Genomic DNA, 18,931 nt, shown 5'->3' with positions numbered 1-18,931 from the left:
TACATCCCGCCCCAGCCCAACCCCCTGGTGACCCCAACAGATGGGTCAAATGAAAAACAATAACATTGCCACCCTGTAGGGGACTGCCCATGATGGGGGCGCCTGTGGTCCCAGATAACCCTCCCTGCCCCCTCTCCCAGTATGGTGGCCAACTACCCCACAAGAAGGCAGGAGCTTGGAGAGGGAGTGGTGGGAGGGGACCAGGCTACGCATCAAAGTTCGCACGTTTCCCTTATCTCATCCAGTGCGCAAAAGGGGGAGTGCTAGGGGACAGTCTAAAGCGTGTAGGCAGAAGGAACATTCACTGATAACCCCCCCGTCTAACTCCCAGTAAGAGTGAAAGTCCGAGTCTATACATCTAGGAGTCCTCAATACCACCCCCGAAACTTCCGCTCACCTCCAGCAACTATGCAACAGTCAATCCAGCAGCAGAGGCAGCGCCAAAGCATGGGCCAGCAGATGCTCACTCCTCCCCCTGCGCCTCGAGGGCAGGCGAGGGGGGACGCGCTCCCTCTTCATCCGCGGCCCGGCCAGGCGAGCGATGCCGCAGAGTCTTTAGAAATTCCTCCGCCTGCTGGGGGGTCATGCACAGAGTCGTGCGACCCTGGTGTCTAAGGCGCAGCTTCGCCGGATACAGCAGGGCATACTCGACGCCGGCTGTGCGCAGTTTTTGTTTCACGGCCACAAACTTACGCCTCGCCTCCTGCACAGCCATGGTGAAGTCTGGGAAGATGGAGAACGCAGTACCCTCAAACTGCAAATTTTGCTGTTCCCTCGCCTTCCTCAAGGCCATGTCCCTGTCCCTGCAGTTAAGTATACGGGCCACAATAGGCCGAGGCGGCCCACCCGGCGGAGGCCGAGGACCAAGCGATCTATGGGCCCGCTCTACAATCAGATGGGACGAGAATGCCTCAGCTCCAAACGTCGTCAGGAGGAGCTTCTCCACATATTCCTCCATCCGTCCAGTATTGGCACTCTCCGGAATCCCAGTGAGGCGTATGTTGTTCCGGCGACTGCGGGCCTCCAAATCCTCGTTCTTTGCCGCTATCACCCTCAGGAGGCGGTCCATCTGCGTTAACTGCTTGTCCATGGTACCTGTGCGATCTTCGTTGTCCGAAATGCGCTGCTCCATTTCCTTCAATTGTTCGTCATGCTTGTCCACCTTTAACACGAGGAAGTCAAGCCTGTTGTTCATAGTATCCATCTTCCCCGACAGCCCATTCATACTCTGTTGCAGCAGTTTAAGCATCTCCTTGACCTCGTTTTCCAGGTTCTCCGACGGGCCGGGCGTCGGCTCACGCTCAAGCCCGGGGGGCTCCTCCGACACCGAACGAGTGCCCACCTTCTTAGCTTCGAAGTGAAGCCGCTGCTGCCGGCCATCCGTCTTCCCCATCGCGGCGGGCGAGCCCAGGCCAGTCAGGGCCCCCTATATGGCGGGGTGTCAGCGCTTTATAAGCTGTCCGTCTCCCTCCGATACTATGCCCTGCAGATGTGGACACCGGACCCCGGGCGCCCCGGGGCCGAACAGCACAACAGAGGCCCCCCTCCACAAGCACCACAGGACCCACGATAGCGTGCTGCCGTCCAATCAGTGGGGGGGGGGGAGGAATCAGGGGCAGCCCTCCGCCACAGGCCAGCGACCCCGGGGGCGGCCTCCGCAGCCCGCCCCACCCCGGCCCCGTGATCCGTCTCGGGTATATGGTAGGGTCAATGTCAGCCTCTTCGTGTCCTCCCGCGTCTTACAAGCAACCCAGGTCTGCCATACAGCGGAGGGGGAGACAACAGGAGAGCACACAGAGGCCGCAGGGAAAACTCACAAAGTGCGGCAGCGCTGCAAGTTCTACCTCAAGGCTCCCAGTAAGGCGAGGCAGCAGATCATCCCCCGCACAAGTGAGCACACATACCCCGCCGCGGTGTCCCAGAGCGCGCCACAAGCAGCAGACGGCTCACCGGAGCGTAGGCGCGCCAACAGCCACCCAAAGGATGAGAAGGCTCCAAGGCCAAACGGTAGGCTTCGCAGCAAGGATGTTCAGCTAGCTCCAGCGCCACAGTAGACCGAGGGGCGGCACACAGCGGCAAGCGAGAATCCGCCGCCGTATCGAGTCTGTTCCCAGCGGGTCTCCGCCGTCGCGGGCAGCACGGAGCCCCCACAGCGTCTCTCCCTCTGGGGCTGTACAACACAAATCAATGCCTTCAGGCTCCCAGGAGCAGCGCACAGCCAGCCGCCTGTCGGTCGATATCTGAATGGCCCAGCGCTCCAGGGTACAAAGGTCCCTCCGGTATCCCACGGCCTAGCCCCTCGTGGCCGCACCGGACTGGCGCAGATGCAGCGCCCGCCTCACCGCTCCAGGACAGTCCCACTCCGCACAGAGCGTCCGAGGTCACCGCGCCTCCGCCCTTCCGTCAATCGGGCCGAAACTTGGACCGAGGGTGGCGGCAGTCACCCTCTACACAGGCTCATCTTCATGACGCACGGGAAACGTGCAAAAGGCAAATAAATGCAGGATATACGGGCCAGGCTACCAGAGCCTCACAGCGGTGCGGCCATCTTGGTCTGGCGCCACCTAGCGCCCCCAGGACAACTAAACCTTAAAAGCACAGGTTCAACTCCTTTTTGCGGAGAGGAGTTAGCCTAACGGCTAGGGTGGTTGACCGCGAATCTGGGGAACTGGGTCAGAGTCTTGGCAATGACGCTGAACATCCAGTGATTCTGGGAAAATCACTTAATCTCCCTGTGCCTAACAAAAAATTAATGTGTCCTCATGTAATGCAACTGGTGCTATGTAAAGCGCTCGGATACCCGATTCGGGTCAAGTTTGCGCTATATAAATCTCTGTTAAAAAAAAAAAGCACTCTGCCCTATGGGATGTTTAGGGCCTACCTTAGGGGTGACGTATATGTACTAAAAATGAAGGTTTAGGCCTGCCAATAGGATCATTTTGCCAGGTCGAAATGACAGTTTAAAACTGCCCACAAGCTGCAAGAGCAGGCCTGAGACATTTTTATAGGCTATTTAAGTGGGTGGCACAGCAAGTGCTGCAGGCCCAAGTGTAGCATTTAATTTACAGACCCTGGGCCCATGTTGTAGAACTTTTCTTGAGACTTATAAGTAAATTAAATGGTCCAATTAAGAATATGGCAATTTTATCATGTCTTAGGGAGAGAGAACAAGCACGTTAGCACTAGTTAGCAGGGGTAAAGTGCATAGAGTCCTAATACCAGCAAAAATGAATTCAGAAAACAGGAGGTGTGAAGGCAAAATCTTTGGGGATGACCCTGCGGAGAGGGCCAGGTCAAACACATGGCACAGAAGCACACTGCCTTGAGGCTCTTCAGAGGAATGAGAAAGAAGGTGATACTTGGTGCACATAGAGAAAGCAAGCACAGTCGGAGTTGCTGGATGGAGCATCTGGAACTTAAGACACACTACCGGGCGTGTGGGGGGGGGGGTAATTGAACTGATGGCACTTTGAACAGACAATTGGGACTTATGGTGAATAAGGGAACGGTGCAGTTGAGGGTAATGGGAGCTGTAGAGGAAGGGATGGTCTGAGGGCATCAACCGATACAAACAGGTGCAAAAGTAGTGCTACATATGAGGCTTGGAAAAGGGGCATTTGGGGCAAAAAGGAAGGACACTCCAGGGGCAATTAATGCTGGGGGGTACTTTGAGTGGGCCATTGAGATGCAGGGCATGAAAACATGTGATGTGGTAATTGCGACTGAAACATTGGGGCGGCAATTGAAGCTGTCAGTGACTAAGGAACAGCACTTTGGGGTTCACTGGGGGATTCATAGGAAGGGAAGGGATGTGCCACTGACATGTGCTGCTGTGGAGGTGATGTATGAGGAGGGCAATTCATGGCGGACATCTTTGGATGCTTAGAGTTGTGGACAGAGTGTCTGGTGAGACGTGAATGGAACTATACAAACAGCCCCAGGGGCTATAAGAGGCAATTGGGACTTTTGGGTGACAAAAGGAGTAGCACATTGTAAGTTACTGTGAGACACAGATGAGCAACCTGTGGGTACTATGAAGTGAAATTTGGGGATGGGGCTATTTGGGGGTGTGGAGAAGGCACTTGGGCCTGGGACAGTTAGAGGGCCAAAGGTAATTGTGGAACTAAAGGAGACACGGGGAAAAATGAGATGGTAAGCATGCGGCCACTGAGAGGTGCTACTAGGTAGTGATGGGGAGCATCAGATACACAGAGGGACAATAATCAGGGGGCACTCGGAGGAGGTGGTTGTTGCTCGGTGCAAAGCATCTGGTAGAATCTGGTAGAAGGCAGTCTGTCAAAATCAAGGGTAGTCTACCTCCGAAGTTCCAAATCTACCGATGATTTTCTGCTTTAAAAGTAATTTTAATTGTCTGTGTTGTCTTTAGAATGGTATGATGTGACTCTGAAATGTGGCACATGCTTCAAATACTTCTTTTTTGGCAACAACTGTTTTGAAAAGCTTTGTTGCTGTAACGCCCTGAACGTCTCAGGATCGTTTAACAGACACGATAATGAGAACGCAACCACTTGTGAAGGTTTAGTTATTTTAATGAAGGCAAAAATAATACAAGGAATAAACAAAGGTTATAGTCACTGGAATCCTCCAGGCTAAGTACGTTACCAGCCCACAGCACGGATGGTCCTAGCCGTCCTCTGCATATACGCCGATCCCGGCGTATGCCAACAGAGGGCAGAAATGAAATGGCCGACAATGCCAATCGGTAGGCTGTCAGGGGCACGAAGAGTGTTGGGGAGAATCGAGGAGTCAGGGAAACACCCAGCCGGGGTCTCTACCTGAAGGGAGCAGCCGCTCAACCTCTTCCTCAGACTGCACCGGGACGCGGAGTCACCTCCTGGTGATGCGTCACCGATACCCCAATCACAAGCAAAGAAGACTGAACCGAGAGCAGCCGCTCGATCGATCCTGTGGACTTCCGAGTCTGTAACGCGGCAAACACCTCCTGGTGTGCGTTACAGCTGGCCGTCCCTGTATCTCTGGTCGGGCTGGGAGTTACGACTCCAACCAGCAAAAGCGCCACTGCGCTTTGACTCAGCCGAGTCAAAAAGCGAAGCTCAATGGTTATCCGGTAGAGCTTCCGGGTCCTTCACAGGTGACGATGGGGCAAGACACGGCCCAGGGAGTAACGACTCGACCTACCTCCGTTCTTGCCTTACTGGAGCACCACTCCGGAACACTGCTCTTCACTAAGCAGGTACGTCGGTGTAAACACAATATCCGACAGCGTTGTACCTCCCGGTTCCTCCCTTTATAGGGCGTGTTTTCCTTGAGTTATGTAACAGTTCTCCTGTTTACATAAGGGCGTGTTTTCCTTGAGTTATGTAACAGCTCTCCTGTTTACATAAGGGCGTGTTTTCCTTGAGTTATGTAACAGCTCTCCTGTTTACATAAGGGCGTGTTTTCCTTGGGTTATGTAACAGCTCTCCTGTTTACATAACCTCTCAACCGCTAAGCATCCTGGGAGATGTAGTCCGTTTTTGCTGGTTACCGTTTTCCTCCCCTCGCATGACAGGAATTCTTGACAGTTGCGTCGGTGGCTGTAATTGCTGCAACCCTTCACAGGGCGGCCACGGGATGCCCAGCCTGCACTCCGAGGGCAAAACCCAAGCTACAGATGCAAATAGCCTGGGCATAAGGGCTGGCTGATCCAGTCCAGTCCTTTCACTCCTGGGAGGAACAGATGATGTCACAGGGACAGCCTATGGGACACTAAACGAACAGTAAGACCACAACCTAGAGGCCAGATCAACTGAGCAAGGAGGTCAAAGACGGAGGCGAGAGTGTTGGGGATTCGAAATGGAGACAAACAGATGAGGAATGGAAGGGGAATTTCCGAGGGGAAAAAAGGGGAAAGAGGTAAGTGGAGAAAAGGAACACAGGCTGAATGGGAAGAAAGGGTGGGAGAAAAGGTGAGTGGAGGAAACGGAGAAAGACTGAGGGAAAAAAAGGGAGAAAAACTGAAGGAAGGAGAAGGTCCGAGGGAGAAGAATTAAGGGGGTGTTAGAACTGGGGTCACCAATTCCGACGTGGTAGCTTGGCGCGAGATAGGAAGGCACCCGAAGGCAATGTGTAAAGCGGTTGTGCAGCACTCACCCACATGAACACATCAATGCGCACACAATGAAAGACACCACACCAAGTTGTTTTGTAAAAACAAGATTGTTTATCTACTTCAAGTCGTGGTGAATCAAGTCATATCTGAAAGAAACACGTAAGTTAGATTCCTCACCTTAGAATATCCCCAGGCGTCAGACTGGATCCGGAAGATTTTTCGTCAGCAATACCCCTTGCGCGTCGCTAGGCGTCGTCTGCGGCACAGCGTCCGTCGTCGGCGTCGTGCGCCGGAATGACGTCGGAGTACTTAGACGCCGCCCTCGTGCGCTGACGTCAGTTCTTGTACTTAGCCTTCTTTTTTCCGCGCCAGTAAGCGCAGATTCGGGAGAGCTACCCCTTTTAGTCTTTTTTTACTAAGTTTTTTGATCCTTTTTGATCTTGTCTCGACTCCGGTGCCGGTAGGATGCCTGGTTTCAAAGCCTGTGCTGACTGCAACCGCTTGATGTCGGTTACGGATCATCACCGCCGGTGCCTTTACTCTTTGGGCCTCGACCACGACGCGGAGTTATGCTCGGACTGCAAGGCCCTGACCTCGAAGGCTAGACGGGAGCAGTCCCGTAAGCTCCTCGAGCTTCGCCACTCGGCTCCGCGCCCCTCTCGATCCCGGTCCAGGAGGAGGTCCAAGGATCGGTCGCGGAGCCGCAGCCGACGTCATCATCGCTCGTCTGGCTCCAAGTCTTCGGGTAAGTCGAAGCACTCCAAGAAGTCCAAGAGGCGACACCGCTCTTCGGACTCCCCTCGCCGGTCGCACGACTCGGCCGAGGGTCAGGGTGGTTCCACCCCTGCGGCTCCAGCGGAGCCGCAGGCGCCGCGCAAGTCCCCATACCCGCCGGTCCCTGGGACTGACGCGACGCCGGAAGTCAGTGCCTTCCTCTCGGCCATGAGGAGCCTGGCTCCGCCGTCGACGCCCGCTGGCGCGCCTTCGGGCCCCGCGGACCCGACTGGGCAACCTTGCATGCCGGCGGCTCCGGCCCCGGTGCCGGCTCCGGCGCCGCAGGTTGCCGAGGGACTCGTCCCCGCCGACGCCGGTCGACCTCGTCACGCCTCCTCCGCCGGCGTCGACACCGGTACCACCTCCGACGCCGGCTCCGCTCGGCATCGAGCCCCAGTTCAGCCCCGCTCCGGATCCGGCGCCGTTACAGCGTCGATGGACGCCGCGTACGGTGCCGTTAGAGACACATTATGTCTATCGTCCGGCTCCGATCCTTCCTCCTGTTTACCAGGAATCGGATGACGGGGACGTCTGGGAGGGGTCTGAGGACCCTATGGCCGTTCAGGCTCAGCTGTCACAGGACTGGGCAGACGAACTGGGGGAGGCCAGTGGTCTGGATACCTCACCAGACACTGGATTCATCTCTCCTCCGACTGTGGCTTCGGAGGAGGGTGCTGCTTTCTCTGTGGTGCTGCGCAAGGCGGCCGCAGCCCTTGGGCTCGAGCTGCCTGTCGTGGCTGTGAGGACTAACGTCCTCACTGAGGTGCTTGAGTCTGCAGCAAGCTCCACTGAGCCTCTGCTGCAATTCAATGAGGCTCTCATTGACGTTCTGCAGGGCACCTGGTCCAAGCCCTCCACAGTCCCTCCTGTGGACAGGAACGTCGCCAGGTGCCACCGCCCTGCTCCGGGCGACCCCAGTTTTCTGTCCCAACACCCCACCCCCGAGAGCCTGGTTATCCAGGCTTCTACCTCCCAATCCTCCTTCCTGACCACTCCGCCGGACCGGGATTCCAAGAGACTGGAACAGTTTGGCAAAAAGCTGTTCTCCTCCCTTAGTTTGGGTCTGCGGTCCTTGAACACCGCCTGTCTTTTGGACCGTTATTCCCACTCTCTGTGGGATACGGTGGAGGAGGTGCTGCCCCTGTGCCCGGAGTAGGCCCAGACAAGACTTACCCAGGCTCTGGCCGATGGGAGGGATGCAGCACGACATGCAATCCGATGTGGGCTTGACACTACGGACTCGCTGGGTAGGGCGATTTCTACCACGGTGGCGCTTAGACATCACGCCTGGCTGCGGTCCACGTCCTTTTCGGGGGATGTCCAGAGCACTCTCATGGACACTGCTCCACTGGCGTACCATCACTTTGGACAGGTGGGTGCTGCAAATCGTCCGAAGGGGCTACTCCCTCCCCTTCGAGACGACCCCTCCAGCCATGCCACCACAGCACCACCGTATCTCGGAGGATCATTTGAATCTTCTGCGAGAGGAAGTTTCGGCCCTCTTGGCCAAAGAGGCCGTCGAGCGCGTTTCGAGCCCAGAAGTAGGTCGTGGTTGTTATTCCCACTACTTTCTGGTTCCCAAGAAGGGCAAAGGGGGCCTACACCCTATCTTGGACCTCCGGAACGTCAATGCCTTCCTCCGGAAGGAACGGTTCAAAATGTTGACGTTGGCTCAGGTTCTAGCTGCCCTCGACCCTGGAGACTGGATGGTAGCGTTGGACGCATATTTCCACATCCCCGTCCTGCCGGCCCACCGGCGTTACCTGCGGTTCACGGTGGGCCAGGAGCATTTTCAGTTCACCGTGCTCCCCTTCGGCCTCACCAGTGCATCTCGGGTGTTCACGAAAGTGATGGCGGTGGTCGCAGCTCATCTGCGCAGATCAGGGGTTCCAGTCTTACCCTATCTCGACGACTGGTTGTTGAAGGCGGGCTCGCCCCAGGCAGTCGTCTTCCACCTCCAGACTACGGCGGATCTCCGGCATTTGCTGGGGTTTTCCATCAACGTGCCGAAGTCACACCTGAGTCCCTCTCAGAAGCTCCTCTTCATCGGAGCGGAGCTCGATTCAGCGCAGTTCCGGGTCTATCCGCCGGAACAGCGGGTCCGGGATATTCAGGCCCTGATTCCCATCTTTCGGCCTCTATCCTGGGTTTCGGTCAGGCTAGTGTTGCGGCTTCTGGGGCCGATGGCCTCCTGCATCCTACTAGTGCATCACGCCAGGCGGCGCATGCGGGCTCTGCAGTGGGACCTGAAGTTTCAGTGGGCCCAGCATCACGGCAACCTGGAGAAAAACTGAAGGAAGGAGAAGGTCCGAGGGAGAAGAATTAAGGGGGTGTTAGAACTGGGGTCACCAATTCCGACGTGGTAGCTTGGCGCGAGATAGGCAATGTGTAAAGCGGTTGTGCAGCACTCACCCACATGAACACATCAATGCGCACACAATGAAGGACACCACACCAAGTTGTTTTGTAAAAACAAGATTGTTTATCTACTTCAAGTCGTGGTGAATCAAGTCATTTCAGGAATAATGCAGATACGATCACCATAACCATGAATTCATTTAAGTAAACATTCCAGATAACAGCAGGGCAACAGTCAATTCATCACAGGCAATAAATCAGTGCATTTCAGGAGAACAAACAATTCATTTAGCGATAATGAAGGTGAATCGAAGTAGCCGTCAATTCCTTCAAGTGACTAAACCGATTTCTGCAACACAGCCACTAGCTCTTTCAGTTAAGGGAATCAGTGCAATTTGGGACAACCATTAACTCATTCCTGAGAATAAGGCAGGGCATTCCACATCAACAATTAATTCATTCCTGTGTATAGGCTGTAACAGGGGCAAACTAGTATAACAAGGGGGTTAATCTCCTGCCAGTCAGTCATTCAAGCAGATAACCAGGCAGGTGACTGTCAGGGCAACCCCTACGGCATACACATAACCTGGCCATCCCAAGATCTCCACTCACTCTCCAGCAGAGACACGTCCAGGTCTCCCACAATGGGCCCGGTTACGCTTCCCTGGGGGGAGGGGCGGACGCGGGCTGCCTTGTCCAACGATGAAACCTCCTAGGCAGCCCCCGCGATTCCCCTCAGTCACTCCGCCCTCCCCTCTGGGGGTTTTACCTGTTTGCAGGGGGGGGCTCCAGACCAGGCGGGAGCCCGCACAGGCAAAGCGGGCTCCCTGTGTCGCTGCCTCTGAGCGGGGGCGAGGCCGGGGGTTCCGGAGCCGGCCTCGGCCCCATGGCATCTTCTTCGCTCGGGGATCGCCCTGGGCGCAGGTCTCCAAGGCCGCACCCGCAGCGGCCAATCCCGACACGGCTCGCTGGGGGGGGTGTGGCTGTCTTGGCCAACGGCTAGCGGCAATAGCGGGGGCGTGGCGGGTGACGTGGCCGACCCCCCGTCACGTAGTAAGGGCCACGCTGGCTTCAATGGTCTACTGAATGCTTCCTCAATACCGCAGCGGCCCTCTCCAGGGGTCGGGGGCCGTGGCGGCGATGGCACAGCAGGTGTTCGCGATGGCGGCAACTACCCGGGCCGCGGCGGTGATGGCGGGCACAACGTCTCTCCCTACACGGAGCAGGGGGGGGGGCCGCGGCGGTGACTTCCAGCAAGGAGTGCTCGCTCAACTCAGTGCTAGGGTGCCAGTACCGGGTCAGTGGCGGTAAGTGGAGGGCTTACAGCGCTTAGGGGGGCCACAGCACTGGGAAGGTACAGCGCCCGCCGGGTACAGCGCTTGACAGATACAGCGCTTGTCAACAGTTGGCTTCTTTCTCAGGGGTACAGTCCTAGCAACACAGCGCTTGGGGGCCACAGCGCTTTACCTGCAGTTCTGGTAGGGCCCACAGCGACAGTCCAGGTTTCCAGGGCAGCAATTATCTTGGGGGGGGGGGGGGGAGAAGATGGCAAGTCCCCCTGGCAGGCTTATGAGGGGGAGAAGGGGGTTGAGTTGGCAGGCATCAGAGGCAGGGTGGGTCCCTGCAGCACACTGGTGCCCCAACTGACTAGTTCAGTTTTCCTCTTATACCCCCAGGTCAGGTGACCCTCCTGCAAAGGCAGCAAAGCATAATTCCTCCCAGGGCTGGAAGGTTCCAGGAGCTTCCACATAACTGTCTATGGGACAAAAAGGCAGGATGGTACAGATACTGTATCAAGATGTCCCAGCCTGCTCCTAACCACTAGTGTGTGTATACAATGGCCACTCCGCAGTAGCAGGGGCCGGTGACAGCCATGTTGTTAGGAGAGAGCACCTGCACCTCAGCACTGTTTGTCAGTGGTAAGGCGCCCAGAGACCTAGGGCCAACAACGAGATGGCGGCAAAGATGAGGCAACAAGGGCAAAATAAACTGGGTAAGACCACCCTAGGGCTGACAGGTCTAACAGGGGGAAAGGAATATTTTGGGGGATGGTGAAGGAATTAATAGGGCTTGGAGAAAGAAGTTTGAAGTACGTCTGGGAGTCTTGGCCTTGAGTGAGGCAGGATGGTACAGAGGGAGCATCACATTGGGTATTAAGGAAGGGGAACAGAGGTGAGTGAGTGTGGGGAGGCAGGGGTGGACTCAGATGTGCCACATGGCACAGAGATGCGGTAAATGGTGGGGCTCGGTTTCTGGGCCAATTGGGGTGGGCATAGAGGTAACATTGCATTGTGGAACGAGGCACTGTAGGGCCCAGCTGCGAGGCACTTGAGGCACAATGGGAAGATGTGCCTTAGGGAAATGGCAGTGGGGTGCACTAGAGCTGGGTGTCACTGGGTCAAGAGGTGCTTCGGAACTCTGGCCTAATACCAAGAAACGTGCCATAGTTAGCTTAATACATTATAGCAGCAATCTACATCCCAATCAAGCCCAGGGCAGAAAAGCCAATTGAGATCCGTCTCAGGTGAACAAGAATCATGTGTCACCAAATGACTTTCTGGTTTGTAGAAATATAGGCTAGCAGGCTTTGAAAAGTAATCACAGCATGCATTCATTCAACCATTAACTTGTTCTTGCATAACCCTCCCACCCACTCAACCACCCATGGAACCAGACAATCAAAACTGAAGCAATTCTAAACATAAAAATGTTATCGGCCAAACATTTTTATGTTTAGAATTGCTTCAGTTTTGATTGTCTGGTTCCATGGGTGGTTGAGTGGGTGGGAGGGTTATGCAAGAACAAGTTAATGGTTGAATGAATGAGTGCATAGATAGATGAGTGATTGCATGGAACTCTGTGGGTGACTCCAACCTCATCACCCGTGCACAGGGGACATGGCACTCTAGCATTTCATTACTGGCCACCCAGGTCACCTATTGTGGGTAAATGACAGATTACTCCCACCATGGGAAGGTATCACAGACCCTTTGTTCGATGCATGTGTACCTGGTGGTGTGGAGCCACTGAAGACAGGTGTGCCTAGGTGCGTGTGGTGGTGGTTTCACTGTGTGCCTCGCAGCACACCAGCTAAATTAAGTGCTATGTTTGTCAGGATGATTTCTGTCTCTCCAGTGACAGACTTCTTTGCAATGCTGGGTCCGCACCACCGAGGTGGACTCCTAAAATTGCATTACTAATGAAAAGGGCATATGTTGGTATAGAGGAAAAGCTCAGTATGACATAACTGCTAGTCACAATGATGAATGTGGGCTGATCGGTACATACATAAATGACATTTACAACAACGAAGGACCGAGGGGATGCATATTTGGCAATCCCCCCCGCCCCCCGGTCTTGTGAGACAGGTAAAAACTGTCTCTATGCAGCCCTAAAAATCATGTGAAAAATTCTTGGCCTTCATAAAATAGTATTAAAATGTAATTCGCCGTACACAAATGTGACGAAAGGTGTAAATATTTCCAGCAAACACAAGATGGGAACGTATATCAAATACTAAAAGTAGTTTTCTTGTGTGCATGTATAGAGAAAGAACCTTATGCACTTACCCAGCTGCACCTGCAGCAAAAGGGCCAACCCTGCAAAAGAAATATTGTGTCATGATGAATTATGTAGTAGCAGCAGACATCTGCACATGGAGATTCAAGATTCATGATCCAGCAAAAGGCTGCCCCATCTTTTAAAGAGTCTGACTGGTGGCGCTTACACTACCCACTACGAGTCTGCACCGGGTCATCTGTTGTTCACCTCCGCTTATACAATCTCTAGCACATATTGTCTAAGATAACAGTGAGATACTAAGGGGAACAGGTGTTGATTGCCTCCTATTCATGCAGTGATAAAAACTACAGCAATTGAAACTGATTAAGGGCATATTAATTGATCCAGGTTTAACTGTCACAAATATGTCATTTATGCACAATATTTGTGTTGCCTATAATCTGGATGTGTTGTACTTTACGGAAGCTTGCTTCTCGAGTACGATCCAGTGTTAAATGGTTTATTGAAAAATGGCCACCAAATTGTGATACACAGTAGAGACCAAGGAACGGGGTTGGGGTGGGCAGAAAGGGTCACTGTAATCTGCTAACAACACTTTAAAATCATGAAATAGATCATGACACTCGACCCTCTTTAGAATGCTTCATTTCCAGATTAAGAGGCAATTATATTTAAGGGTGGGCGCAGTGCTCCACTCCGCCCGCGGAGTGTGCGTAGTACTGCCCACTTCGCGCTTCGCAAAGTAGGCGAAGCAGGGGCAGACTACGCACACCCCACGGCGGAGAGGAGTTGCCCGCCACCCGCCTCCCTCCCTCGCCGCCCGCGCATGCACATTTGTGAGGAAGAAGCTATCCAGGAACCAGCAAGATGGAGCCCCGGGACGCGGCAGCTCAGGTAAGTAATTTTCTTTATGTAATGTTTCTGAGTAATTGTAAAAGGAGGGCGGGAGGGAGGCGGGCGGCGCGTAGTGTGACTACGCGAAGTGTGCGGGTGGGCGTAGATTTGCCCCCACTCCGTAACTCTTCACATAGCCTCACTACGCCCAGGGCTGATTATATTGCCTCCTTTGAACTACATGTGGCATATCACCCTAACCCCAAGGACCCCAAATGTAAGTTAGATTTGTTTATACATTATTTTACCTGACCTTGACAAATGTTGGCATTAACCCAAAACCCCTCAACAGATTGCGGACAGATCATATACTCTAGAAGTGAGAGCAATCCCGGTGTGGGGAACATGGCTTTGGGAGTTAAAGCAAATTGGCAAAGATAGGTCAGATTGTATGATCTGCAAATCAAAAACTACATCTTCCCATTAGGTAGAGAAGATGTTCTGTGACTGTAGTCGGGTAACAAAAGTCATTCAATTTATTCAAGAACTTCAAACAGACAATGAGCTGTCTTCCTGTTCCACTACATCTATTGCATTTTGTGAATCTTTGGCACAAAGAGCTACAGCCCAAGACACCCTATCATCCTACACAAAAAAATACTTCTTAAATTATGAGATACTGACACGACATGATTAGGCGCTCCCCCCATTTTTTACATCTTTTCTATCGCTTGAAGCAGAAAAACGAATGCGACTGGCGAACGCTAGCAGCTTGTTAGGGTCACAACATGGCCCATGTCCTGCAAGGGTATATAAAACTCTTTCCCCAATAATGAAAGATTAACTTCTCCATATCATAAACTCAACTCTCCCTCCAGGTACACTTCCAATCCTCCTTAAGAAGGCAATGGTAAATTCTCCCATGAAAAAGCCATTCTCAGATTTGTTAGACCCAGTCTTCTCCTGGCCTATCTCCAGCTCACCGTATGTCAGTAGACTGGGTGGTAGTTGGCTGACTCCAAGAATCTATTGAGAGTAATGCCAGACTTTGCGGTCATCAAACTGGTTTTCATCCTGGAAAGTGTGCAGGATTGTCTGTGATGCTTGCCTTGAATGATGTCTGGCTGCTAGTGGATAAAGACGGCATTGTGCTACTCGTGCCATTAAACCTGTCAACATTTGACACTTCGCATCATCATAGCCCTGCAATATGCCTACGCCAGCTGAGCATCTGTGATGTGTCCTGGAACTGGATAATCTATGTACTCGAGGTGATTGCCATACTTCCATTTCAATCAGCACCTAATGCAGAAACCCGCAGAAATTCACAGAGAGACGGCCTTTCAAAAATGCCTTTTAATTTGTATTTTATTTATTTGTTTTGTATAGCGCGAACAAGACCCTTGCGGGTATCAGAGTGCTTTACAGGGTACATGCAGGTGATTGACAGATACATATAAATACGATGAATCATGCGAATACATTCCTGGTAAATGTTAGCTACTAGCACATATCAACAAGAGTGTATAAGAAAGTTCAGGTGAATCTGGACAAGAAAATCGCTTTCACTTCTTTTTTGAAGAAAGCAGCGGATGGATTCAGTCTTGTTTCTGGGGGCAAGGCGTTCCAAATCCTGGGGGCCATTCCTGAGAAGGTACGATTGTACATTTTTTTCTTGGAGAAACGTTGTGGTTTAAGTAGAAGTTTATCAGAACTCCTAGTGGTTCTGCTACCACCCGATAGTACTAGTTTCTCCGCAAGGTATCTCGGGATTTTTTGGTGCAATGCCTTATGTGTCATACAGGCGATTTTTAAATGTATTCTGGCCTCAAAAGGTAACCAGTTGAGGGCACGAAGGTCAGGGGAAATGTGGCAGTTTCTTCTGGAGCCTGTGATGAGTCTAGCGGCTGTATTGATTGAGGCTCTTAGCGGAGCGGTTGTTGATCTGGGAAGGCCGCAGAGAGCGACACCATAGTCCACTCTACGAATTGCTAGGGTTTGAACTGCCTGTTTATAGTCATTCGCGGGTTAGGAATGGTTTCAGTTTTCTCAGGGTGTTCATCTGAAAATTGGCTCCTTTAGTTGCAGCGATGATGTGTTTTTGCATGTTTAGTTTATTATCCAGAGTTATTCCTAGGGATTTCGCAGAATCAATGATGAGAGGTTGACCATCGAGTGCAGTTAGGTGCTGCATCCACTCGCGGATCATGTCTGTTTGTTTGGGGGCAGCGATAATGAGGAATTCTGTTTTTATTGTGTTTAGTTTTAAATGGTTGCTTGCCAACCAGATCTGTGCTTTTTGGAGCGTTGATTTAAGAGACTTGATGTCTTCAAGAGAGTTGACCTTCATGTAGAGTTGTGTGTCGTCGGCGTACATGTGATATTGGGTGTTTGAGGAGTTGAGAAGCTCAGTGAGTGGTTCCATAAACAGATTGAAGAGTGTTGAGGAGAGGGAAGATCCCTGGGGCACTACCAAGGTGACTGGGGTGGGGTTAGATAAAGATTGGTTGGTCTTGAATCTTTGCGTTCTGTCTTGGAGGAAGGAAGTGAACCAGTTTAACACTGTTCCAGATAAACCCATTCTATGTTTCAAGAGGTCTAGTGGGTTGGTGTGATTGACTGTATTGAAGGCTGAGGATAAGTCAAGTAAGATTAACAAACAGGCTTTATTTTGATCCAATATTTGTAGAGCGTCATCTATAATGTGGGTCATGGCTGATTCGGTACTATCCCCAGATCGAAAGCCAGATTGGAATTGATCTAGCAGGTTGAAGTAGTCAATGTGGTTACTAAGCTGCATGTGGACACATTTTTCGAGTGGTTTGGCCAGGGTCCAAATGTTGGATATTGGGCGATAGTTATTCAGATCTGACGGGTCAGCTGATACTTTCTTTAGGATAGGGGATACCTGACCCACTTTGAGGATGTCTGGGATGGTTCCTTGCAAAAGAGAGGTGTTTATAATCCTGGTCTATAGGGGCACTAGCTGTGGCATGAAGGTCTTTAAGTGGGTTGCTGGGAGAGGATCTGTGAAATGATTGGAGGGATTCAAAGCCATGAGCGTGTTTAAGATAGTTTCTTCGCTGTAGAGGTTGAAGGTGGTCCAGGAGGCGTTGTTCTTGAGGTAGAGCTTTGTAGAACAGTTAGGCGGGGTCACTAGTGTGGTCAGCGTGGTGATAATGTGTGGGTGGGTGTGGGATAATAGGTCGTTAAGTAGGTCTGTCTTTAAATTTTCAGTCTTTGTTGTGAAAAACGCAGCAAGCTCTTCACAATTGGGGAGTGTTTCTAGATTAGCTTGGGGGGAGTGGGAGACACCCTTAGATTGAGCTTTGATTATTTCGAATAGTTTTTTGGGGCGATTCTTAGCTTGGTCTAATTGTTTACATATGAAGTCAGCTTTTGAACGTCTAATCTTTCTGTAATAGGAGTTTCTGGGGCTTCTTAGTAGTTTGAGGTGGGCAGCGGATGGAGCGGATCTCCATTGTCTTTCAATATCTCTGTGTTCTTCTGTCTTCATTTAGCCTACCATCATACCAGGGGTTTGAGTCTTTTGTGGTGACTCTTTTCAATTGTAGGGGTGCTAGGTTGTCGAGTACCCTGTTCATAGATTTGAAGTAGTGATTGGTCAAGTCCTGTACATCATCTAATCCATCCAGTGGGGGCGTGAGGATGTGGCTAGCGGTTGCAAGTGCGGTAGGATTGAGGTTATCTAGGTTCCTTCTCCAGATTTTCTTTCTCTTCGGTTGGATAGAGAGTAATTTAACTACTTCCTTGATATGGAAAGTGATTATGTGATGGTCGGACCAGTCGCAAGGAAGAATCGATTCTAGCTGAATAGAGTCTACTTTGGAGATCACTATATCAAGGGTTGAGCCCTTATCATGGGTGGGACTATCACAAACTTGGGACAGTTTGAGGTCGGACAGGAAAGCTTTGAGGCTGTTGACCTCCGGGTCATTTAGATTGTTCCAGTGGAGGTTGAAGTCCCCCAGGAAGATCTGCGTAATCTGTTGACCGACATTTGTGGCCAGAATATCCATAATGTGTTCGATGAAGGTAAGGTGTTTACCAGGAGGATGGTAGAAAGAGTGGAGTGAGCATATTGGTTTGTTATTGCTCGAGATGTCTAGGCAGAGGTATTCACAAGAAGAGAATACCGGGGAGTTGGAGCGGTTCACTGAGAGGTTGTTCCTATGAATGCAGGCAATGCCACCCCCTAGCTTATCAAATCTATCAAGTCTTGTGATGTAATAATTTGGGGGAACTAAAATGTCTAAGATGGGTTTTGGATGATTCGTTTAGCCAGGTTTCCATCAAGATGATAAGGTCAGGTTCATTGGTTATAATGAGGTCAGCTTTATCGGCGGCATGACGTGATGCTGATCTACAGTTTAGTAGGATACATTTTAGCTGGGCCTTGGTCAAAGTGGTTTTCTGGTCATGGGAGATAGGTACTCTCTTTAGGGTATTTGCATCAATATCTCTGGGGGTGTGTCTTGTACTTCTAGATGCATTGGGATGGATGGGTTGGATTAAGGACAGTTTCTGTGTGTCGTCTGTGTGTGCTGGTTTAGAGGGTAGGGAAGGAAGTTCATAGGAATGAAGCAGGGAAGTGAGCTCACTTGGAGATAGGGTTATCTTTTTCCTGGTCAGGCGGGATGAGGCATTAGGGTAGGGTACTGTATTCCATTTGGGGAGTTGAGACAGGGGGCTAGTGCATTGCAGATGCTTAGGATTCGCTTGTGGATTGGGTTGAGACCGGATCAGGTCATGAAGAGTTTGGATGTCCTCTTTTATTTGTTGAAGGGATAGTAGTATCTCATCGAGTCTGGGGTCAGGTGTAGGAGTTATCATATTGGTGGCCTGAACTGTGGTAAGGTGAGGAGGGGTTATTACTAGTGTGGTGTCCCAGGGCATGACGTGAACTAGTTCGACGCATGGTGGTTTTTCAGTGTGGGAGTCCATAGGGAAGGGATGGGTGGAGAGGGGATGTGAAGGTGTATTGATGTGTACTTTAGGAGGATCTGATTCATTGTGTGACATTCTTGTAGAGTGGTGGTAGCTGGAAAGAGGGGACGTGAGGGGTTATTGGAATGAGCTATGGGAGGAGGAACGGTGAGATTTGTAGTGCAGGGAGAGGGAGAAGATGGAACAGCGGATTGATCTGGAGTAAGTGTGTAAGAAGAGGAGATTGGAGCAGAACCCGCAATGGAGTTACTGGGGATGATGATGGAGGTGCGGAGGGAAGTACTAACTAAAGGGTGGGCGAAGGTGTAGTTGTGGAGATGGGGAGTTGTAGTGGAGGACGCGGGGCGTGAAGGAGATCTTGGGGCGAGGTGATGCGAGTGAAAGGCGAGGTGGGTATGGTAG

This window comes from Triturus cristatus, chromosome 1_1, assembly GCF_964204655.1.
Source record: "Triturus cristatus chromosome 1_1, aTriCri1.1, whole genome shotgun sequence".
NCBI lineage: Eukaryota > Metazoa > Chordata > Amphibia > Caudata > Salamandridae > Triturus > Triturus cristatus.
This window is presented reverse-complemented; position numbering follows the sequence as displayed.